General features: G+C 40.9%; 1 long non-coding RNA gene across 1 annotated transcript; it reads left to right on the top strand.

The window, feature by feature from the left end:
• The first annotated feature begins 5,163 nt into the window (after positions 1 to 5,163).
• On the top strand, positions 5,164 to 5,844 carry LOC115576770 (uncharacterized). Its single transcript, XR_003982940.1, has 3 exons — positions 5,164 to 5,215; positions 5,291 to 5,627; positions 5,729 to 5,844. It is a non-coding gene; the product is annotated as an uncharacterized LOC115576770 (long non-coding RNA).
• The last annotated feature ends 11,166 nt before the right edge of the window (positions 5,845 to 17,010 follow it).

The following is a 17,010-nucleotide window of genomic DNA, read 5'->3' as shown; positions in this document are numbered from 1 at the left end:
TTTGAGTTTACGCTGACAAACTGCAGCAAGATGTTCTAAATGGACACACAACAAAAAAGTTCATTAAGTTACTTATGAAGAAAATATGACAATTTCCTTCCCCTAAACATTGAATATAAAAAGATTTATCATCATCAGACTTCAGTAAACGTCTCATTGATCCAACATGTTAAATCTTTAGAGAAATCCTCTTACTGCTCTGCAGACAGTCAGCCAGCTCCTCCTGCTTCATTCTCCTCAGGAAGTGAAGTGTGATCTTCAGAAATGCCTCTCTGCTGCTCCTCCTCTGCTCTTCATCCTCACCGTCCAACACCTCCTCATCATCACTTTGACTCTCTATGCATTCTGGGTAATCTGAACTCAGAACCTTTTGGATCTTCTTCAGCTCGTTCTTCACAAAAGTCACAATGTTCTCCTCCAACAGCTGAAACAGAATATTATGTGAATGACAACATTTAACATCAGATCCATGTTGGACAGATTCACCACTGGTCTGTAAAGTGCAGCATGGAGATTATTGTGAACAGACTGGATGTAAAAGTAGTTGTTGTTCATGTACAGACCATAAATATGGAGTCCAGGTGTGTCTGATGCTGCTGGACAGACGGACCTCTGGGAACCTCTGAGCTCTCCTGGTCGACTCTATGGAGAAATCATGAAGAATCAGTCACATTGTGTCTGTCCACTCAGAGACAAACACAAGCTAAAGGTCCTTTGAGTTAAAGTGTTGATTACATCATTGAATCAGATGGTTTCCTCTGACATCAAAGTGTTGGTCGTACTGCTGATCCCACTGTGAATCAACAGTCAGTCAGTTTACAGCTTGTCTGGTTTAGTCCCTCCAGCTCTTGACCCATTTAATACTGTGGACAGCAACACACAACTAACACAAGCTAGCTGGATGCTAACTGTCCAGTGAAAATTGGTGAAGAGTCTCAATAAACTTGATTTATAACTGGAGGTCTGTCTGAGCATCGCAGGGATGGATGACAGAGGACCACGATCAGGATTTTAGAACATCTTGGATATATTTTTAGTTTATTCTATTTTGTTTTATTTTTATCTAAGTCAACTCCTACCTCACGCCGCTACTTGTTGTGTTGTTTAAACACTGATTATCTCCTCTGCTGCAGTGCCAAAATGTTATTTCTCCTACAGGAGATCAATAAAGGTTAATCTTTTCTTATTTTCAACGGTCAGGGACCAAATGCAGATAGAGAGACAGGAAGTTTGAAAACAAAAGCAAGCTTTAATGAAGAAAATTCATCAAAACAGAAAAGGCAAGTGAGAAAGGCAGGCAGAGTAAAGTCCAAAGGGCAAAGCAGTCAGAACAGGTGAAGACTTGCAGGAAATGCAGTAGCAAAACAGAGGCACCAGAGAACAGAGAGGGGAAAACACTGGCTTCATGCTGCGTTCCTTTGAAAGCCAGAGGTCAGTAATCCCGACTTCCAATCAAAAAGTGTCTCAGTGTATCTGATCGGAGAAACATGGACACTCGCTGCAAACAGGTGTTTGAATGGAAAGTCTGTGAACTTCAGATCAACTACAGCTGTTGATTTAACAGTTGAGGAAACTTTAAGAAAAGACAGGAGGAGTTGGCTGCTAACACGTACTGTCAAAGACTGAGACTGAGCTCAGATCAACTGAACCGAAGTGAGAATAAAAGCTACAAACTGTTTTACTGCACGTTTCACAAACAAACACTATATGAAGTCAAACATGATGAAGAGGTTAAAAGTAATTGTTCACTTTGTGCACCGTTGTCCTGCTGTGATGAACTCATGAGACACAGGAAAAGAGCAGGAAAACAAACAAAGGGAGGACATTGAACTTGTGTTGCCTGCGTACAATTCGATTTAGACTTTTTGACAAATGGCCAGGACTGACATGTCTCAACTTCTGTGGTCACATGACTGAAAACCAGGAAATGATGACTTGATGGAGGAACATAGTGGTGTCACAATTATCCTTTGTTAGCAGCTAGCATCTGTTAGCCTGAATAAAATCACTATGTTACACTCAACCAGTCATCAGACAAATGTTACACTGGACTGAAGAGATGAAGACTGGTTCTACTGGGCAGCTTTCACATGTGAGAATATAAATGCACTAAAAAAGAACGATGCTGGAAAAAACAAGTTGTTTAAACACATTTCTCTGAATGAATAACAAAACATGAATCAGTCACATGATAATGTTATTAACAGCTCACGTTTTTACAGCAGGAGGTGGTTGTCCTTTAAAACCAATGAAACGATCTATTGACCGATCACTCTTGAAGGAAACACAACTGGGTCCAGGTCCAGTAGAGGCTGGTCTCCTGTTGGACAGAGAAGAAGACCACCAGAGATGTTAATCCACTTTTTATTCTTCAGAAACAGAAGCAGCTGGAGAAACTAGCAGCAGTTAACAAGAAAAGGATCAAGACAGCAGAGTTCAATAAGACATGAACCTGAATGATTTCAGTCTGTGGATCATGAATTCATTTTGACAGATAACAAACTTTACTGTCAGGAACATCAGACTGAAAACTCTTTGGAGAATCTCCACTTGTTTTGTGGAGCTCAGACTTCTGAAGCTTCATATTATCCTCAGCTGAACTTCATAAAGTACTTTTACACAGAACAAGGACGGTGAATTTTGTCCTCCATCATCACTCTGAGAACATGAAGACCATCAGGACAACTGGTCAGACTGGATTTAATTAGGACAAACATCAACAGAGAGCAACATGACAACAACTTACTGTCTGTCTGAGGAATGTTCTTGTTTGAAATGTATGATCGCATTCTTTGAACGGTCACTCTTGAAGGACACACAGCTGGGCTCAGGTCCAGGTCCAGGTTCAGGTCCAGGTCCAGGTCCAGGTCCTGGTCCAGGTCCAGATCCAGGTTCAGGTCCAGGTCCAGTGGTTTTAGAGGGAGGGCCTCCCTCTCCTCTGTCCTCACACTGATTCATGCTGCTCATCTCACACACACTTTCATCTGGAGAGGAAACACAAATCATTCATCTGCACATCAACTGAAATCAGCCTTTGGGTCAGAAACACTCTTGAAGGACAGAATGTCTGAAAGTCGACTTCCTCTTCTAACATTTAAACTCAGAGCACATTATTCCAGAACTCACCGACTCTATTAATACATATTTCACTAAATGGCTGCGACAGGACATCAAACCAAAACTAAATCATGTCATTAAATCTGTTTGTATTCTGTTTTTTTTACTGTTCTCTACTAATAAAGTCGCTCACAGCAGTGACGTGAAATCTGGAGACAAATGTGAAAATGTCTTCTGACAGAAAAGAGACAGTGGACTGATCCAGGACCTGTCTTCACTGATCTGCAGGAAGGAGAGTGATGTCATCAGTCTGAGTTTTATTTTAAAATAAAAGACTTTTTTCACAGTTACACCAGTGACTCCAGAGGACGATCTCTCATTACATGTTTTATAATATTTACTTTGAATTTTATTTATCTAATTTCAGTGTAAACATTATCACATTTTAAACGGTGTAAAAACAGTCAATTTCCTTCTGTACATGACTGTGGAGACTTTCTGTGGAGCTTTGTGTGTTAAATGTGTTAAATAACTGATGTGTTAAATAACTGATCAAAAACAAATACTGACAAGTTGATTTAACCAAGAGGCAGAAATTGTTCTAATAACCTGTTGTGTTATTATAAAAAATGAAAGTCTCAGGTGTGTTCAGGTGTGTTTTGCCTGTAGAGGCTATGACGTCTCTCACTGACGTCATGTCTCCTGTAAGAACATCAGCTGCTGGACTTGGATCAGTCCACTAGATGACGTCATGACGCTGTGGTGGAGTCAACACACACGTTTCTCTGATATCTTTTAATCTAAAAGAGTCAATCTGGTCATCTGTTGTTTATTTAAAACATTTATCTGCAAAGTAAAAATTAGAATCTCTTCCTCTGAGAAGTAATCAGGAGCAGAAATACTCGAGTAACGTAACGGGCACTTTAAGTACTGACACTGAGAGCCGACGTGTTCCTGCTGACTGTTGCTCAGTGATGAAGTTATATTTGTATTAATTAATAAACCTTCAGATTCCTGGATGTCCTCTTACTGCCTCCTCATCAGTCCTGGACTGTAAATACAACCACAGATTATTCACCGACACCAACAGCTGCTCTCCAGCCGCGTTTAGTGCGTCACACAGCGGGAAAATGGCAGATGTGTGTCCGGACGCTCCGAGTTTAAACTTGTGAGTTTGGAGAAATAAACAACCGAGCTTCACTTTTTGTGCTGTTTCCAGGGTAACAATGAAAAGAAGAGCTTGTGTTAGCGAGTCGAACATGTCAGATTCATTACATTACCTTCAGCTGGATGTTCAGACGGCCAATACAGAGAAATGAAACTAAACTTTGAGGAAGAAACACCAAGAGAGGCGTGTGACTGATTGGGAGTCACATGCCGAATTTACAAGACGGCCCAAATAATGAAGAATCTGTCACAAACAGCTTCACGGAGTGTATAAACTGTCTCCTAACTCAAAAACTCACTAAATGCAGAGATTTTATAAAGGAGTCTGGGGGTTGTCTGTCCCTCTTCGCCTCCTGGCGGTTGATGTGACTTGTAATATGTTGGTGTTCGTGTTTGTCCTCTGCTGTCTCAAAAGAAAACCTCAAATTGTTGTAAATGATTGTTAACAACCACAGGAAGCATCTAAAATGTGTGCGGGACAATCTAACGAGGTTCTGGAGGTCCACATCTCAAATCAACAGACTACATGTCAGTTCATGTGTACTGGTTCCTTTTAATATAGCATGAAAACAATATTAATTATTTGCAATTTCACCTGGACACATTTTATAACATTTCTAAAAATACAGAAGGTCATTTGATGACTAATTGTAGTAAAAGTACTCAATTACTTTCCACCAGCGCACTGACAGAGACAACATGATGATGATACAAGTAGAATTTTATATTCAGCTACTTTAGTAGAGGAAACATTTCAGTGATCATGTGTTGTGTTTTCAATCGTCTCATCTGATCTGATCGTCTCATGTGTGCTGGTCCAATAACAAATCAATACATTCATACGTGTTGAAGAAACAGGTTTGCTGAAGTTGTGCTGTTGTACTGACTACTTTAACTGTGTGGCAGCTCTTTATTTACTGCAGCAAAGGATTGTGGGTCTTTTATTAGAGTTTTGATTCGTCCACCAGGCTGACTCGACTGCAGTCCTCCAGTAAGACACTATTCAGACAATTTCATTAAAATATTGTTCAGCAGAAAGGATCACTGATTGTCTTTTCCCTCTCAGTCCCCTCCCCCGGACAGCTGCAGAACAGGGTCCAGAGCGTCGGGAACTTCACCTCCTTGTCACATCAAACATTAAAGGCCACCGCCTACGTCAGCCCCACAATCAAGGGCTCGGCCTCCATGCCGACCTCCACCAGCCTGCAGTCTCTGAGCGGCGGCACTACTAGGGGTAACAGCGGGGTGGGCAGCGGGATCCCAATGCTCAGTAAACCACCTGGTGGAGGAGGGACGCCCACGTCGACCCCGGCCACGCCCCGCAGAGGTCTGCCCCGCCCCGCCTCCTTTGTTGGCACCCCAATCTCCACCCCTCGCAGCAAGGTGGCCCAACCAACATGAAGGTAACATGTTTACTTTTACAAAATGTGTCTTTTAAATAGCAACATCAGCTCTTATTAAGCAGCCCTTTAAACTTTGACCGATCTCTTCTTGTTTTCTTCAGTTTATTGACTCCTCCAAAGAGCTTGTCCACCCTCAATGCCCTTCGTGACAGCACCTGGAGAGACGGCTGCTACTGATGAGACCTGGGTGCAGTAGTGCAGTGGCCGCCCCGCTGGCTGGGGTAACTCACTACACCTCAACGTTTTTGAATGGGGGGTTTGACCAAAAAGTAAACTGTTAACTTCACCTTAAATCTGAGATCCTGCATAGAATAGCTCAAACAGCGGAGGTGGTCTTCACGCGTCGTCAATCCGATTCTATGCAGAATTTCTTCGGGGAAGGCGGGTTGTCGTTTAGTTTTTCTTCTGGATTTGAGTGAGTTTGGTCCGTGCCAAGGGGAAGTCGCTCCCTGTTGCTCTTGTGCAATAAAACCACTGTCTTTAGGCTACCAGTGATACTAACCTGCTGAAGAGGGCTGCCAGTTTTTATGATACGAGTCTTCACAATACTGTGTTTATTTATTTATATATTTATTATTTTGAATAAACTGTTTTTGACTAATCAGGTGTTTTTTCCCTTCTGGCAACAAGCGCCAACAATGCTGCTAAAAAACATGTAATCAGTCCCTGTTCGTTTTTGGGCACATTTGGTCTAATTTTTACAAGACGTTAAAGTATGTATTCGTGTACAAATCTTAACTATTAAGTGTGCATACATTATAAATATATATTGATGCAATATTATTGAATTTTAAATGTGAATCTTGACCAAAAGGAAAATGTTTGAATGTGTTTACAAAATTGTCTCACCACAGACTTTGTGCATATTAACACTTTAAAATTGACCTATAAAGGGATCTGTTCTTGTTGCACTTTGTATACACTTACTGATATTTTTACGTTCTGTTTACTGATGTTTGCACTGCTTTTACTTTGTATCTTCTGGATTTAAGGGGGAAAAAAACTGTTAATTAAGTGTTTTTTTGGGGGGGAGATTTCACAGTTGTACACGGCATAATGTAGCACCCTCTGTTTGTAATATTTGACTTGTGTTTTTCACATTTCACAAAATCCCGACACTTTTGTTACTGTGATGGACTGAATGAGTGGAACATTTTAATAAAACACACTGAATTAAAGATGATTTTGTTCCTCACTTCCTTATGTTGAAACTGGATTTATATAATCTAATCGGTATGCAACAAGAGAGGTAGGTTGTTGATGCATTTCAATGTTGCCATCTAGTGGTAGAATTTCAGACAGCTCACTGTGGGTTTAATACAAATGACTGCAAAGTATTTCCCCAGAAAGACTGCATGAATAATACATAACTTAAATCTGAACCCGGTGATTTGTAAAGAGCCCTGCTGTTAGACTGTTATGTGAAATATGGAGGACAAAAGGAGACTTTTCATGATTCAGTTTAATGTATAAAAATACATACTGAAAAATGACCACATAAATAGGGAATAACTAATAACTGGTTTGTTTTGTAAACTTTATCACCAATAAAAACTCTTTTTTGTTTTTTAAAGTAACCAAAAAAAATAAAAAATTCTTGTATACTTTTTCCAGATCCACACCAAAAGTTAATTGGTTCGATTGAGGACCAAAACCGATCCTCTAGCAAGTTTCATAAAAATCCGTTAAGTAGTTTTTGTGTAATCCTGGTAACAAACCAACAAAAAAATGGACACAGACAAAAAACATAACTTCTTAGGCAGAGATAGTAAATATTTTGATTTGAAAAATGACCAGGTGTCATTTTTACACAGTAATGTATTGTGAAATAAAGATTACAAAGTTTTTTGTTTTTTAATCAATGTAGTTATTAATGTATTTGTTGAGACAAAAGTCAAAAATCGCAATGTTGAAGTAAGTGAGAAAACAATTACTGGATGTGTCACTTTATCAAGATCCACACCAAAAGTTAATTGGTTCAATCGTGGGCCAAAACTCATCCTCCAGCCAAGTTTCATGTAAATCTGTTTAACAGTTTTTGTGTAATCTTGGTGACAAACCAACAAAACAAAAAACACAGAAGCTCTGATGCTTGTTTCGCTCCTGCAAAGACTTTTTGGACAACAAATTATCATTTGGCTGTGACATCAGAATTTAATGTGGAGTTTCTGAACAAAAGTATACAAATTTAGTATCACAAAGGTTGTTGTGGCAGTCGAGCTTCGGCTGCTGAAAGTTTCACCAGATTGATTTATGTGAGGACGTGTTCAGGCCGGGAGCAAAGAACCACTAGAGGCAGAATTTAAGGTCGACAGCTGAAATGATGTTTTCATGCTTGTAAATGTTTGTCACACTGCTGCCTTCAGACTGGGAGGTTGTGGGATTGATCCTCTGCTAATCGTTATGTTGTAAAAACCAAATTATTGCTCTCCTGCACATTTATTCATGTTATATACACCGTGAACTGAGTTTATTGTGTGGTGAAATAGCTCAGTAAGATGAGATGTTGCTGTTCTTCTTCTGAGGTTGAGAAATCAAATCCAGGCTGGTCCATCAGGGTGTTTTGAACTTTAAAGCATTTTTTGGGCCTTTTTGAGAGGACAAACAGTAAAATCCTCAGCTTCACCAGGGCTTGAACTCACAACCTCAGATCTTCTACTCAGTCTTCTTACTTACTAAGCCATTTGCTTTGATATAATTTACCTTCATTAGGGGTTTTCACTTCTTTTTGACAACAGACTCCAAAGTCAAAGGTTTGAGCAAGGATCAAACCTTGCAAACTGCAAGGAATATCCTGAGCTACTTGATCAATGAGCCTTCTAAACTGTTTCTTGGAGGTTTTAAGTCTTTTTCTCAGTGTTCAGCTTCAAAGTGTTGAATCTCGCATCCTCAGCACTTCTGATCCAATGCTCACCTTTCTGAAACAGGTGTGCATCGGATCTGAAGTGCTGAGGATGTGAGATTCTATTCTCAACACCTGAGGCCCAGGGAACAATCCCCAGCTCATCTGTGGGGCTGTTTTCAGTTTTAAAGCCTTTTTGATGGACACCTAGTCAAAATTTCAATCTTCACTGGGGATTGAACTCAAAACCTTCAAATCATCTGCTCACTCTTCTTACTCACTGAGCTATTTGCCCTAATATGTGCCACCTTCATTAGGAGTTTTTACTTATTCTTTTTGATAACAGACTCCAAAGTCAGTCCAACCCACATCATGAAAAACTGCAAGGAATTACCAAATATCCTGAACGACTTGATCACTGAGTCTTCTGATCAGTTTCTTGGAGGTTTTGAGTCTTTTTCTCTGTGTTCATCTTCAAAATTATGAACCTCACATCCTCAGCACTTCTGATCTGATGCTCACCTGTTTCTAAAAGGTTTCCACCTTTCAAAGTTTGCATAGTCTCAGGGTTGTCTTTTTGGTGAAAGTCAACCCTAAGACTATACAATCTTTGATGATGCTCACCTGTTTCTGAAAGGTGGAAACCCTTTGGTGGACAGCAGCATTCAAAACTGACTCTGTGTTTACTGTGTTTGTGTTATTGATCCTGGAGAAACGTAATCTCATTTTTGTTGCACTACTTTTGTTGGTACAACTAAATGACAATAAAGCTTTTTTTTCTTCAAGCCTCAGGACCGCATCAGCCTGAGCTACTGGATCTGAGTGATAGTCTTTGATTCTTTTGAAAATCAATCAAGAAGTGAACCAAGAACTTCCAACCCTTGTTTATCCTGCTGCCAGTCAGTTGCATAACCCACCACACTACAAAGTCCACTTCGCGTTAGGATTGCTTCTCTGGGCGCCTTTGAGTTTCAGCTTTTCAGTCCGAATATTATAATAATTGTACCCAAACCAGCGACCTCAAGACTATTGATCAGGCTTCTATCAGCCTGAGCTACTGGATCAGACTGATGCTCTTTGTTCTTTCACATTTCACTCTTTTGAACCTCAACACTCAAAAAAATCAATCAAGACTTCAACCCACAACTTCAAAACTTCAAACCCTGCTTTCAACCTGCTGAACTAACAGGACACAACAACCAAAGAGTCTCTCAGAGGTTTTCACTCCTTCTTCTGAGCAGCAGCTTCATAAAGAGTCAGGCCCTGTTGTTTTTACTCCTCCTGTCACCATGTGCTGCTCAATCTGCTGAACCAATCTGGTTCATGAATAATTATTGATTACTGATCCCTCAGTCTGGCGTGCGTACCTGCTCAAGTAAGTAATGTCATGACTTGGTGTTGGTTGACGTGATACTACTTTAGGTTTGTTCACATTCTGGGAGTTGCTGTTGGGTTGTGGATCACATGTGTTGGGATGTTGGTCCACTGAGTCACTATTCAATGATAGTTATGGTTGACTGTCACATATGATGCACTTAAAGTGGTGCTAAAGAACTGTTCGAATCCTCAAACTCAACCACAGGAGGTATAAGGACCGCCCAGCGCTCCGATACTTGTTCTGACATCTCATCTCGTCCTTTAAAAGGTGGAAACCTTTTAGAAACAGGTTGATTTAAAACTTTGTCACATCCTCACACTTCAATAAAAGTTTAGTTGCTGCTGGTTCATTGCTTCCATCCCAGGTCCTTTAGGAGGAGGCAGAGGTCATACCTGTAACCTGTGTTACTACAAGCCAGGAACAGACCCACCGCACTACCAATCCCCCGGGCACTGGAAGTTCTTCTCTGGGCGCTTTTCATTCCATACATCAAAGAATCAAACACAAACTCAATCAAGATTCAAACCCATGACCTCAGACTTTTCTCACAGCTGTTTATTTTCACGGACGAGATTCAAATCCAACAAATGTCCTGAAAATACAGCCGGACTTCAACAGCCACAAAACACTGAGAGAAACACAATGATTGTCATTAAAATGTGTTTTCTTCTCATATAATAATCACACAGAAATGAACAGATGTTGTGCAGTTTATCACGTCACTACAGACATAATTACATGTGTTAACCAACATCATCAAACTTTTGGTTTCATCATTAGAAACACATGAAACAAGTCAGAGTGTTTCAGGTGGAGTGTCGAGTACATTTGATCATATTTTACTGTCAATTCACAACTTTGTTCACAATGATTCTTTACAATTAAAGCTACAGACGAGTCAATGTTTTCTGTTTCTTACATTTCACTAATAGTTCTGGATTTTATTGGAACAAGAGCCAGAATTCAAAACATCACATGACAGGAAGTACAAGTCAACGCAATTTACACAATTTAATGGAAGAAGTTTAAAATGTAAATGAAGAATCTTTTCAATCAGTTTGAATCATTTTGTACAAAGTTGACTGATGAATTTATTACAAGAAGCTGAAAGATTGATGTGACTGTGATCCTGTACAGACTCAACTGTTCAGCACTGACAATGTTTCTGTGACAGGAGGAGACTCTGCACACTAAACACCACACAGACTCACTGAACCAGACCTGGACCAGGAGAACCCAAATCCAGGATAAAGAGGTTCAGTGAATGTGGTGTTGAAGGTGTGGAGGTGGATCAGTGAGTCAGAGGAGACTCTGTAGAAGGACAGAGTGCCAGCAGGACAGTCCACATACACTGCTACTCTACCAGAGGAGGAGGAGGAGGAGGAGGAGATGAGTGTTTGTCCGTTATTGTGACAGACATAGTAACGACCATCATCAGAGCACCTCAGACTCCAGGACTGATCATTCTCTCTAAACACACAGTCATCTCTGCCTCCTTTCCTTCTGATTCTTCTGAAACTCACTGATATAGAAACACTTCCTCTCCACTCGACCTCCCAGTAACAGCGACCAGTCAGACCAGTTCTACACAGCAGCTGAGGCCACCAGGACTTAAACCTCTCTGGATGATCAGGATATGACTGAACCTCCTCCACATATGTCATCTTCCTGTTGTTGTCAGACAGTTTGATCTTTCTGTCGACTGTGTTTGTGTCGATTGTGAGCTCACAGGAATCTGATGGAGAGAAAAAGACACAACACAGCTGCAGTTATTAATGTGCCATCAGTGTGATGATGACATCACAGATGTGAATGAGTGATGTCACAGAGTTTTCATGAATGAAAGTAAAAAGACACTCACACTTCCTCAGACCTGGTGTCAACCATAGACATAAAGAGTAGACGCCGCATGGGCTGCTGGGGCGCAAGAAATGCAGCCGCCATCTTGGACCGGTCATTCTACTCACAGTTGAGCAGCAGAAGCAACGAGATGCTAGAGCACTGTGCAGCATATTCCAGTTTTAATCGGCGGACGATCGAAAACAGGGCTTGAGGGATTACTTTACAGTAGGATTGAACATTACTATTGGTTGTATTTAGTGAATCGAATATTACTGTACTGTATTTATGTCCACCAGCGAAATCGTAGCCAGCTAACGTTAGCTAGGCTAACTTATGTTTGTTGCCGGTGTTCACCCGGCTATGAACATTACTGGTTCCGGTACCGTTCCGGCGGTCCCGTTGCTGGTAGCGATGGCACCGCCGCTACCAGTAGCCGTCATCATTGCCGGTAGGGTCGTGCCGAGCAAAGCTCCAGACAGTTGTGACGGCCCTCCTGCTGTTGGCGTGTGTGTGTTTTCTTTACGTTTGTCTGTCATCATGCAGGTTCCTGGTAAGCGGAGTTATAATCAATACCACTGGAAGCACCTGATCAGTCCTCCCCGGATTATTTAAGACCTGGCTGCCTTTGAGATGCCCTGTTTTTTTTTTTCATCTTTTTTAAGCTATTCTGTTTATGGGCACCATGTGTTTGTTTAGTTTAAAATTCAATTTTTGTATCAGGGGAGAAGTTACAAGTGGTCTCCAGTTTTAAATATCTTGCTGTCATCATAAACTCAACTCAGCTTAAAAAAAAAAGTTAAACAAGTTTGTATTTTGTATTTATTCGCAAATATCTCACACCTGAAGCTGCTAAAATTTATTTTCATGCTATGGTTTTCTTACATATAACATACTGCGTAACCACTTGGTCTCTTACCACTGATACAACAATAAAGTCTGCACAATCTGTAAACAATTGTCATTGTTTTGTATTACTCTTCTGCTTATGTCCTATTTTGCGTGATGGTGCCATATTCCCTCCTGTCTTTTGTATCATGGTAACTGTCTGCACTGATTGTCTAGTATTGTGGGGGCTTTTAGTTTTCTTTTCTAAATAATATTTAAAATTTCTGTTGTTTGGTTATTTGGTTAATAAATTGTTTCATTTTTGCAGTTTACACCTTGTGTCTCTCTTGTTTTGTTTATAGCTCAAGAGCTGGGCCAACACAGTCCTTCCAGAGAAATTATTTGGGGCATCTCTCTCTCTGTCCTGATGTGAATGATATTGGTACTCTGATTTATATATTTTTAAATTTTCTGATTTTATCATATATATATATATAGATATAGATAGAGATAGAGATAGAGATATATAGATATAGATTACTCTATGATTTCTATTGTTTATATTTATAGTGTTTGCAAAATACCTATCATACATCACATATATCATATTTCTGAATATTGTATTACTGTTAATTCCACTATGAATATTAAAATTCGCCGAACCGTGTTATCTGTATCATAGCTACATGTATGACGTTTACAGCAAAGAAAACCCCGCGTGAAAATCAGTTTAGAATACAGAGTTATGATTGATTAAGTGCGCATTGAACTGCCAAACAGATACACGGAGTGGAGCGGATGACCGGTCCAAGATGGCGGCCCCACGGCTCGTCAGCGCCAATAGGCAGTAGCGGTCGATGAGGCGTCTACTCTTTATATGTCTATGGTGTCAACCATCGGACTCCAGCAGGCTCCACCCTGAAAGGAGGAGGGGGGTCAGAGCAGCACATCCTCTTTCAGCATGCAAACATGGACATGACATGACTCTCATACACAGAAACACAATCTGTCCATCAGGCTGCTTCTCCCTGTTCTCCCTGAACCTCTTCACCTCTGCCACTCTCCTCACACACTGAGAGTGAGCCACAGGATGTTGGTGTGTGTGAAAGAGGACAACAACATCTGAGAACACACACAAACCTCCTGTTGGATTTATCACTTCATCTTTATTTTATTGGATGTTGTTGCTCTTTCCTGTGGGCGACCTTACGCTTGCTGTTTGATTCAATGTCAACTTGTGCTTATGTTTCTATATTACAGGACTTATGGATTTGGACGTCAGAACTTTTGAGGTCTGATTCCTGTTTGAAGCTTGGAGGGCTTTTCTGAATCTCACCTGCACAGTCTGCTTTTTGTTCTTGCTGTGTTTCTGCTGCTTTGTTTTACTGTGCAAAGCAACAAATACAATTTATACGTAATAAATCAATCAGAAAACACTGGACTTCAAAGAAGTGCAGTGTTCAATTTGAATTAAATATCAGAATGTTTTCGGGCCGTGACAACTATCCCATTAATTGAAGCTTAAATGGCGAAGTTTCAGGAGCAGGACCACACCTCAACAGCGCCAACTTCTGATATTCCTATAAATAACCACCTGACCCTCTCCTCGTCTTCGCTGTGTATTCTGCGCCCCTCCCCCCCACCCAATTTCTCTCTCCCTGTTTCTTCTTTTCTTTCCTCTCCTTCCTAGAACCACGAGGGGGTCCGTCGCTGCCCGAGTGTGGAGGCAGATTCTCTAGAGAACTTCCCCACAACACACTCGAAGAGCTCGAAGAACTAAGATCTTCAACATTTTCAACACACAGTCCGCCCGTCGCGCCAGGAGCGAGGGGAACCCGTCCTTCCCCCACGAGGGAGAGAGTGGGCACAGCGAGCACCATGGCCCCGGGAAGCGGTGAGGTCCGGGCGGGGGGTCGCTGTCACTCAGCTTAAATGGTGATTTGTAGAAATTATACAAATATCAGTAACGACAATAATAATCGATTTTAAAAAAAATTAGGGTGTAGTTCTTTCACTGTGTGCATCTTAATTTCGCCATTTGCCCCCCGTGACATTAAACTGACAAAAATCATGTCTTTTTTTTTTGGCGGAGGCGCTGGCTCGTTGGGTGCCAGGTGCACATGGGCCCCTGGGCCTGTGCCCATAAAGCCCATTGGGTAATCCGGCCTTGGATATTATATAATATTGTATCTGTCACTTCACAAAGAAACAAGTCAACATGGGTATGATGCTAACACACATGAGGACACTATCAATGGTGGATGAAGAAGGAGTGCTGTATGCACTTTAGAAAACAAACTATAGTTTACTCATGCATTCTTCATGTAACAAACTTTCTAGAGGTGTGAATCTTCACCGGCCTCACGATTCCATTACGATTGAGCTGTCAACGATTCTCAATGCATCTCAATGTTCGTCATCCTCAATGATCTACATCAGTGATTATTTTTGGCTGCAGACTTTAGCATCAGGTGGAAATGACCAACGTGATCAGTGATTGTTGTGAGGCAGAAGTCTCACCCAGTTCGTGCTTTGCAGCAAGTTAACAAAATCTCACGTGTCTCGAGATATCCGTTTTAAAAAAATATACTATACACACTATGCAATACACTTTTTTAAATTCTCTCAGATGATCTCTGCCTCCCTCCTACATCAGTAATGTCAGTCAGAAGTCCTCCCACTCCCAAAGCATGGGCGCAATGTCAAGATTAAACTTAAACTATCATCAAGCTGAGGCCGAACAATCAACAACCAACATGATCTACAGACTCTTGATCATGCTCCGTCTCTGCATCGTGATGCATTTTATAATGGAGACATTTCATCACCTCTAATACATTTATGTTGCTTTTACAATTTGCAAATTGGTTCAAAGTGAACTGAACAAGACTAAAAAGGAAAACGCATGAGCAATGTTTTATTCTTTTAACAAAATGCTGTGTTTTATGTGATTAATGGGTTATGGAATAGTTGTTAGCTGCACGAAACTTGTGACAACAGACACTACTCTGTATTGTGTTTGTAGGGAGTGAGTCTCTCCGGTATGTTACAGAGCTACGAACACGTTGCCGCAGTAAAGTGCTGCTGTTATTACTGTAGTCGGCCACAAAGTGTGAGGATAGACTCAGTTAGTGACTGAAACCATGTGTTTGCTGCCACAGAAGAGAAATTAAAAGTCTATATATGCAACGTTGCATTTAACAATTCCTATAAATACTTCACAATAAAGGTCCTGCATTATGTAGTTAGTTCAAAGCTTTTATTTTGAAGCAGCATAATCCGGAAACATTGGATTTCCACCAGCTGCACTTTAACAGACTCCACAACAGCTGAGAGTGAAACTGAGTCAGCAGCTACGAGCCAGGCTGAAGTAAATTACAACAGCATTAAACCAGAGGTCCACCAACTACTGTAAAGAGCTGCAGCTCTGCCAGGTCACATATCATATTAATCAATGGAGCAGATGATTGATCACTGAATCTTTTCTTTTCTTTTGTCATATGATTTTGCTGACGGCACAAAACACTGCCACTTTCCTGCCCCTTCAGGCTGTTATAATGATAACTTCTCAAAACAGCCCAAACCCAGCTGCAGCAGTTCCCTCATCACAGGAGCCAAGATGGCACCACTAAGCCCATCTTAAATTAATCTATGCACTGCTGCTGTGACAGTAATGTGACAGGAATGTTCCACCTCTTGTCATCTGACATTGTTGACTGTTTTATATCTTCTGTTCACTTTAAACTGATGCCACAGACAGTTGTTACAGTGTGTAAACCGTTTCACACTGAGGCACAAATACACTCTCAGTGATGATCTAGAATGTAATTACTCCAGTGTTGCTAAAGATTTATGTCAGAACCATTTTAAGTTCAAGTAAGTAAGTAAGTAAGTAAGTAAGTAAGCTTTATTTGTACAGCGCCTTTCACAGACCAGGGTCACAAAGCGCTTTAACAACAAAAACAATACACAGTTAAAAAAGTACATACACATTTAAAACTTAAAAAGCCAAGACAACTCAGTGGCAATCATAGAAGCCCCAAGACAATTAAGCAAAAGCCTGCACAAATAAATAAGTCTTAAGTTGCCTTTTGAAGGAGTCAGCAGACTCTATCGAACGCAGAGAGAGCGGAAGATCGTTCCATAGCCTGGGAGCAACAGCCTGGAAGGATCTGTCTCCTCTGGTCCGGAAATGAGTGCGGGGAACCATCAGCAGATTCTGATCCACAGACCTCAGAGCCCGAGCTGGGGTGTAAGGCTGGATCAGATCACTGATGTAAGGTGGAGCCTGACCATGTATAGCTCTGAAAGTTAAAACCAGAATTTTAAAATTGATCCTCGAGGAAACTGGCAGCCAATGAAGAGCTTTAAGAATAGGGGATATGTGTGTCCTCCTATTAGAGCGGGTCAGAATTCTTGCTGCAGAGTTTTGCACCAACTGCAGGCGAGACAGCTCCTTCTTGTTCAGAAATGAAAACAAACTATTACAATAGTCT

The sequence above is a fragment of the Sparus aurata genome, chromosome 24 (genome assembly GCF_900880675.1).
Source record: "Sparus aurata chromosome 24, fSpaAur1.1, whole genome shotgun sequence".
In the NCBI taxonomy this organism is placed as follows: domain Eukaryota; kingdom Metazoa; phylum Chordata; class Actinopteri; order Spariformes; family Sparidae; genus Sparus; species Sparus aurata.
The sequence above is the reverse complement of the archived record's forward strand: the minus strand, read 5'-3'. Positions and strand labels throughout refer to the sequence as shown.